The sequence below is a fragment of the Castor canadensis genome, chromosome 16 (genome assembly GCF_047511655.1).
Source record: "Castor canadensis chromosome 16, mCasCan1.hap1v2, whole genome shotgun sequence".
In the NCBI taxonomy this organism is placed as follows: Eukaryota; Metazoa; Chordata; class Mammalia; order Rodentia; family Castoridae; genus Castor; species Castor canadensis.
In genome coordinates this window covers 43,178,216-43,185,257 of record NC_133401.1, presented here as the reverse complement: position 1 = coordinate 43,185,257, position 7,042 = coordinate 43,178,216, and the positions used below count along the sequence as shown (strand labels likewise).

Here is a 7,042-nt window from a genome sequence, read left to right as displayed (position 1 = left end):
TCCTTTTGCAGCTCCCCGTCCCTGGGTCCCAACACGTGCCCTCTGTGGATCCAGGGTCCAGAGTGCAGATCTCTGACCTCCCTGTCAGGTCCTCCAGTCTGACACAGAGACAGACAGATGCGGCCATAGTCCTGATGGGCACAGTTTAGTGTTCCAGGCAGTCTGTTTCTACTTGGGAACAGTGAGTGCTAAATTTGTAATAGCTCTAGTAAGCAGGACACACCTTACTTTATGTGCACTGCTAATGAGGCAGCACACACAGTCACACACACACAAGCTGTTAAACCTTGGACATGCTGCAGCTTTCCAAGGAGAGTGGATTTCAAGGGTGTATTTTTATAAGGAAGAAATGACATAAGCGTCCCTCTTTGTTATTTAAATTTCATGAAAATCAACTATAGATGGTGTGTAATTGAGCACAGAATAGGGCCCAGAATACATTCTGAAATAATGGGAACCCTTCATGAGGTTATATATGAAAAAAAAAAGTCAAAGAAAAGCAAAATCTCTATGCAAAATAATGAACTATTTCAAGGAAGAAAAATAAATAAATAAATAAAAGAGAGAGAGAGAGAGAGAGAGAGACTGGGGATCAGGCAGGGTTAGAGGAGTATTCAAGAGCTGGCTTTTTGAGAAGTCGCTTGGGAGTGGGATTTAGAGACAGGGTGTGTCGCCATCTTCACTGATTTAGGTTCAGTCTTTACGTGGTTGTAATCTTCACTGGTTGATTTGGGTTCAGTCTTGGGCTGCACACATTTCAATCAGAAACTGCATCAGGCAAGAAAAACCTCAGGAGCTTTCCTTTGTACAGGTAAGAAGCCTGTGTGAAAAGAGAAAAGTGCTGCAGGTCTAAGGCTGTCCTCCCCAGCCCACCCTCTCTACTCTGAGCACTGTGATGCAAGAGGGCCAGGCACATACATGAGAAACCAGAGCTTGGAGGGAGGCGCTGTGGCCAGGAGCTGGCCCAACTCACAGAGGGCCATCCCCTGGCTGCTATGGCAGACTTCTCTGAGTTAAATGTTCCCAATGGGCCCATAAACAGGGTCCCTCTGCAACACCAACAAAGGGGAGGGATGCCTGGCGCTGGTCTCCCCCAAGTCACCTACCCTGTGTGCCAACAGCAGGACTTCTCTTGATCTGTCACTCCTTCTTGCCTGGCATTTTCCTTCCCTGAGCCTCCATTCTCCCACCTGCCCAACAGGGCTGATAATGTCTCCTGAGAACCTTGACAGGCAGACAATATAGGCCATAGTGCCAGCCACTGATAGGTACCGCATGTCTGATAGCATTCCCCTCTTTCTTCCAACAGCCCCCATCCTCTCCTCTCCAGCTTCCTCCCAGGCTCCTGGATCTCCCTGCAGAGGCCAACTGCAGCCCCGAGACCTGGCTGTGGTGGACATTTTCACATCTATAGCGACAATTCCAGAAAAGGTACTCAGAGCCCCATCAATAAATGTAGAGCAGAGAGGTAGGAATGGAAAAGAGCAAGTCCCCAGGAAAGGAGCCCAATGCTGCCATGGACACTGCTGATGTTGCTGCCATGATGGGACCAACCATAGACAGTGACATCTGCTGTCCATGCGGTTCCCAGAATGTCCCTTTCATTTCTTGAGTGCTTACCGTGTGCGTGGCAAAGCCTGGTCTCTAACATCCTCTGGAGCACAGTCCTTTGAAAACACAAACTCCAGCCTTCACCCCCAGACGGTGCAAGGCCACCCAGTCTGGGAGTCCAGTGATTCCAGCCCCCTAGCTCCTGTCCCAGGTTCCTCCGGTCCTAGTCTGGTCACATTGAATTGCAAAGGCCTTGACTGGGAACGCTGAATACCCAGCACTCAGTCCAGCCCCTGGTACTTAGCAGGTGTTCCCTAAGTGTCTGTTAAATGAAGGACAGAGGTAGAGCGGAGGCGTCTTCTTGCTCTAAGGTGATGCCTTCTTGGGTGTCAGGGATGAACTGCAAGTGGATGTTGGATCCAGAGCGTGGAGCGCGGGGCAGAAAACGGGGTCAGCGCGCCACCTACTGGCATTTTTGCGGAGTGGCAGGAAAAGGCTTGGTCCTGCTGTGGGATCCAGGCATCTCCAGCAGGATCCCTGGCAGGCCTAAGTCCACTGCTGTTGGGTGCTTGGCCAGAGTCCACGCCCAAGCCACTTGCACGCTGCTTTGCAGTCACCACTAACTGTGGCCGCCTCCATGAGAAAAAAAGGCGAGGCCTGAGTTATGTCGAGAATATCCAGAAAGGTGCTTTCCTTCCACATCTTCTCTGGGTGGAAAATTTCCTTGAATTCAGGAGACTTAGGCAGGATTCAGTAACTGCAGAGCCTAGGCAAGTGCCCTGATTCCAGAGGGACCTGCAGGCTTGGGGGTCAGACAGATCCAGGAAGAATTACATCTTTGCCACGTACTAGTTATGTGGCTGAGAGCAAGTTACTTATCCTCTGAGCCCTAGTTCCCCTATCTGCAAATCAGCCCATGATATCAGTACTTGCTGTATGAGGATAGTACCATGAGGAACAAAACATCCTATCTATAACTCAGATGGCCAAGACAGCCACTACTCCCCAGAGCCAGGTCCCTTTAGTGCTCAAATATCACAAGAGACCTAACCTTCATCCTACCTGGTCATGGTACGCCCCCAGTGTTTCTGGTCTACAGGTTGAGTTTTCCCATTCCTTGAATCCTCTTGTTCTCCTTCCCTACTCACTCGCTTACTGTCCTTTCTACCTCTTGCCATCTCATAAGAAGCCTTCCCAGGCTTCCCAGTGTTGTCCCAGACCTCACTTTCTTACCTCAAATGCAGTCAAGGCTGTTCCCCCAAAGGCTCAGAGGACCAGACTTGACTGAAAGAATAGTAGGAGGATCAAAAAAGCATGATAGGAGCCCCACAGCAGCTCTGCATATGACCAGGCTCAGAGTCCTAGAATCCCTACCCTACATTCCCGATCACCATTGGACCCTGGCTAACACCTCCTTGACAAAGGGGATCTCCAGCCATGTTACTCCCCTCAACTCTAGGAACCCCCAGCTCTCTCAGGTCTGAAAGGAAAATCATTTCCAGGCTGGCCTCCAATTTGTGAACCTCCTGCCTCAGCTTCCTGAGTGCAAGGATTACAGGGATGTCCCACCATGCATAGTTTGACTAGTTCCCTCTTTATTTCTGTATGCAAGCCAGGAAGAGATGACATGAGTGAAGATGACCCCTCCCTGGATGATACAAACAAAACTCTGGAGGGTTTTCCCTTTGGTGCCTGGAAGCTCTCCACCCCAGGATAGCATCTTGGCCTTTTCTATGTAAAATCAAATTGCCTTGTCAGTTATTGCTTCCCCTTTCCAAAAAATAGAAGAGCCCTGCTCTTAAAGATGTCTCCTACAGAAACTAAAAATCACTGGCAATAGTTAACATTTATTTTGTATTTCCTTGTTTAAGATCCTGCCGTAAGCCTTTTGTCTGTTTTATCCCTTTCAGTCTTCACAGTAACATTTTATAGGAAATGAAAAAGAACAATAAGAAAGCTTGGGGCTCCTCTGAGCTCACACAGTACACATCTGAATCCAGATTCAACCCAGGAAGTCTGTCTTAAAACTTCAACTAGGCAACATCACTCAGAGTTCAAAGCACAGATCTGAAATCTACCCCCTTCTCTGCCCACTTCTAGCCATCCTAAAATTCTTGAGTTTGGGCTCTTCTTCATTCTCCTGTTACAAAGTGCTCAGCAGCACAGCCACAGCCATCATAAGGGATCACCAGGGCCAGTGAGGCCTGCGGCTGAGCCATGGTGTGGCAGGCAGGTCTCTGTGTCACCTCTACCTCTCCCAAGAGGGCCTTTCCTAGCCTGGCCCCACCCCACATACAGTCCTCAGTCGTTCATGTCCCTGTTGTTGTGGGATATAATCCAAAACTTCTATGGTGGCCTACAAGGCCCTGCAAGCCCTGCCAGTCCTTACCTGGCTTTCCATCCTCCTGTCACTGCTCCTCCCAGTTTTGCAGGCAGTCCCTGGCTGGCTACTTCAGGCATTTGCATCTGTGGCTTTTGGGCTGCTGCCTCACTTCCTTCAGCCTAGCCAAAACCAGAATGTCCTCAGGGCACTTTGACAGCACAGTCATCCTAACCCCAGCCACATGCTCCTTCTTCCCATTTTGTCTCCTCCCTGTCCTGACACTCTAGAATGCAGGTTCCCTGAAAGAAGGATTTCCACTGTGATAGGCTGACAGATGGCCCCAAAGATGCACTCACTTCCTCATCCGGGAGCATGCATGGGAACAGAGGGGAACTGAATACAAAGAACCAGCACCATTGTGGGGAAAGAAGTGCAGGCCAGGGGTGTGAGCATCTCAGTCTACGCTGTGTTCATAGCCTGCTCCATCACTGATGAGCTCTGTGACGTCAGGAAGAGAGGGAACCTTCCTATGCTCCAAGTTCCTCCTCTACAAAATGAAGATGACAGACTGACATAGGACAGTGGTTGACATTGTGAGTGTAGATGACTTGTGGGAAGTACTCCGTAAATGGCAGCCCTTTGGAGCACCAAGACTGGGATGCAGGGCACAGGCAGGTGGAGAGGTGGCTCAGCTGTTCTGAGAGCTGAGAGGATTGCAAGGGTGGAATGTGAAGGGCTTCAGCCAGCATCGGGGGTCCTTCCAGAATTGCCGTGGGGAGAATGCTTACCTGAATTCCAAGAAATATTCTCTAGTTTCCTGCCTAGACGGTAGGTAGCCCTACCTTTATTCCCAAGGACCAGGGCCAGCTTTTCTGTGGCCTAGGGCTGCCCCTAGAGTTTTGTCAGGAGGCAGTGTGCAGATAGTCAAGATCACGGACTTTGAAACAAGATTATGTTTATCATTTTTGTGATCTTGGGTCAGTGACTCAGTTTCACCCTTGGTACCACAAGGGTTAATAGTGGCCTCTACTTTGTAGGACTGCTGAAAGAACACATGCAAGGTGTTCACAGCCATGTCTGCCACACAGTGTCACAGCAAGGGACTCCAAGTATCCCAGTGTGTCTAGATGGGTCACAAGACTAATATCAGCCACCATCTGCTTGTGGCCTCTGCTCCTTCATAGGGACTTCTGCTATCTGATCTAGTACTAAGAAAGAATCACGATTTGGTTACCTGGGGTTACCACACACCTTCTCCACAAATGCAGTTTATGAAGGCCTGGAATTGCAGAGCAAAGGGGTGAGCCCAGCCTTCAGGTGCAGAGGCAAAGGAGGATCAAACACCCAGCTCATCCTCAGGGGCAGCAGATGCCCTGCTCTGCAAAGCAGATATCTTTCTAGGCTCCAGTTTTTAAATGTGGACATCTAAGATCAAATGTTTAAAATATCATACTGTGTGGCTCCAGGGAATCAGAGGAGACAGACATGCCAAGTGCAGAAGGTGCCCAACTTAGAGGAGGCACATGAAAGTTAGAACAGCTTTTCCTACAGGATCCTTGGGGAATGAAAGACACAGTTACAGTGCTGTAAGTAATTCGAATGCTGATGTAGCTGTGTGTTTGCAAGAAACACCTAGAGCAAATGACAGAGTTGTCACATTAGTCATTCCAACAATGCCAGAAAATGCCAGAACTGAGTGAAAAGTTGTGTTCTTGATTTTCTTGAATGTTAGCATTGGGGGAAAAAAATTCATTTTGCATCTAAAACATCCCTAACAGTTGTTAAGTAAAGATGAAGGTAAGGAATGAGGCAAGACCTATCCCTACTGACATCTCTCACCTGAGGCTCAGGTGGACTGAGTTAATCCCACCAAGAGGGAATGGGGACTCTGAAGAAGTGAGGTGAGGGGAGCTTTGATTCTGCAGAAGGTCGGAGAGAGTGGGGACAGCTTTCTCCACTGAGCCTTCTGTCTTCAAAACTGCAGGTGAGCAATTTGCAGCACAGAAACGCTGTCCAACAGAGCCTCCTAGCACTCACAATTCCCTACCTCCTCATGTTAGGGAAAGTGGAAGTTTTTACTGTGATATTCTCACAGCGATGAAATCACCAAACAACACACTCCTCAGAATATGTCCCTGTCATTAGGTGATACATAACTATATATGAGAATGAGAGGTTAGGAAAAAAATTCCAGCCATATCTGTTCTTAACTTGTGTAGGTGTGTCGGGCAGGGATAAGAGTGGGTAAGGGAGAGGGAAGAAAGTTTTTTGAAAAATCAGTTAAGGGTGGCACTACCCAAGCCCTGGCCCTGGCATTTTAGACAGGGACCCCATGTTTCCAGGCAGCCAGATGGAAACACATGGAAAGGTCTGCCATGGTTGATGTGACAACCCCTGGGCTATATTGAAAGGGCCTGGTTTGTATGGCAAACCTGAGGACAGAGGTTTGCCTCCAGAAAGTTGAGCCATAGTGGCCCTAGCCCTCACCTAGAACCACACAGCTCTCCAAGTCATGTCTTTACTGCAGATGAACTCACAGTGGAGTTCCGGCCCACACCAGGGCCCTGATTGGGTGACAGCAGGAAAGAGACAGGTAGCAAAAGGCACTGGTTCTGAGCTAAATCTCTTACATGGCAGGGCACCCTGGGTCAATGGCCTCCAAAAAAGAAATAGGCCACGTTAGTCAGTGAGCCACTGGGTGACAACTTCACCAGGCCCAGTTGGTGATTTGCGACTCACGAGGTGCTGCAGTCCTACAGAGCCTCTGGAAAACTACTTGGACAGCAAGCTCTGTAGGCAGGATTTCTCGTTTTCTCATCACTTCCCATTTTAATGATATAGCTCCCTACTGGGGCCAAGGGAGGAGGAAAGTACTTTATGTTATGTTAGTGGCCATGTGGAAAAGACATATCTCCCACAACATTCAATTCAGAAAGAAGACGCACATTTGTAAAGCATATGTGAAAAATGTCATGGGTGAAGGCTATGAAATATTTGTTGTCATGGCTTGGGCTAGTTTTGTGAAATATAGGATGGGGGAAAATGTTAAGAGTGAGAGACCATCTGGGAGAATGGACACCGCTGGTCTTAAGGACGCTGGCATAAAGCAAGGCACTAGTCGGGTTCCGGTAGCTCACGCCTATAATCCTTGCTACTCAGGAGGCAGAG

General features: G+C 48.8%; 1 long non-coding RNA gene across 1 annotated transcript; it reads right to left on the bottom strand.

Annotated features, from left to right (window-relative positions):
* Positions 1-367: 367 nt before the first annotated feature.
* LOC141418043 (uncharacterized) lies at positions 368-4,743 on the bottom strand. Its single transcript, XR_012442677.1, has 3 exons — positions 3,941-4,743; positions 1,621-2,353; positions 368-820 (listed from the first exon to the last, which is right to left on the bottom strand). It is a non-coding gene; the product is annotated as an uncharacterized lncRNA (long non-coding RNA).
* Between the last annotated feature and the right edge of the window lie 2,299 nt (positions 4,744-7,042).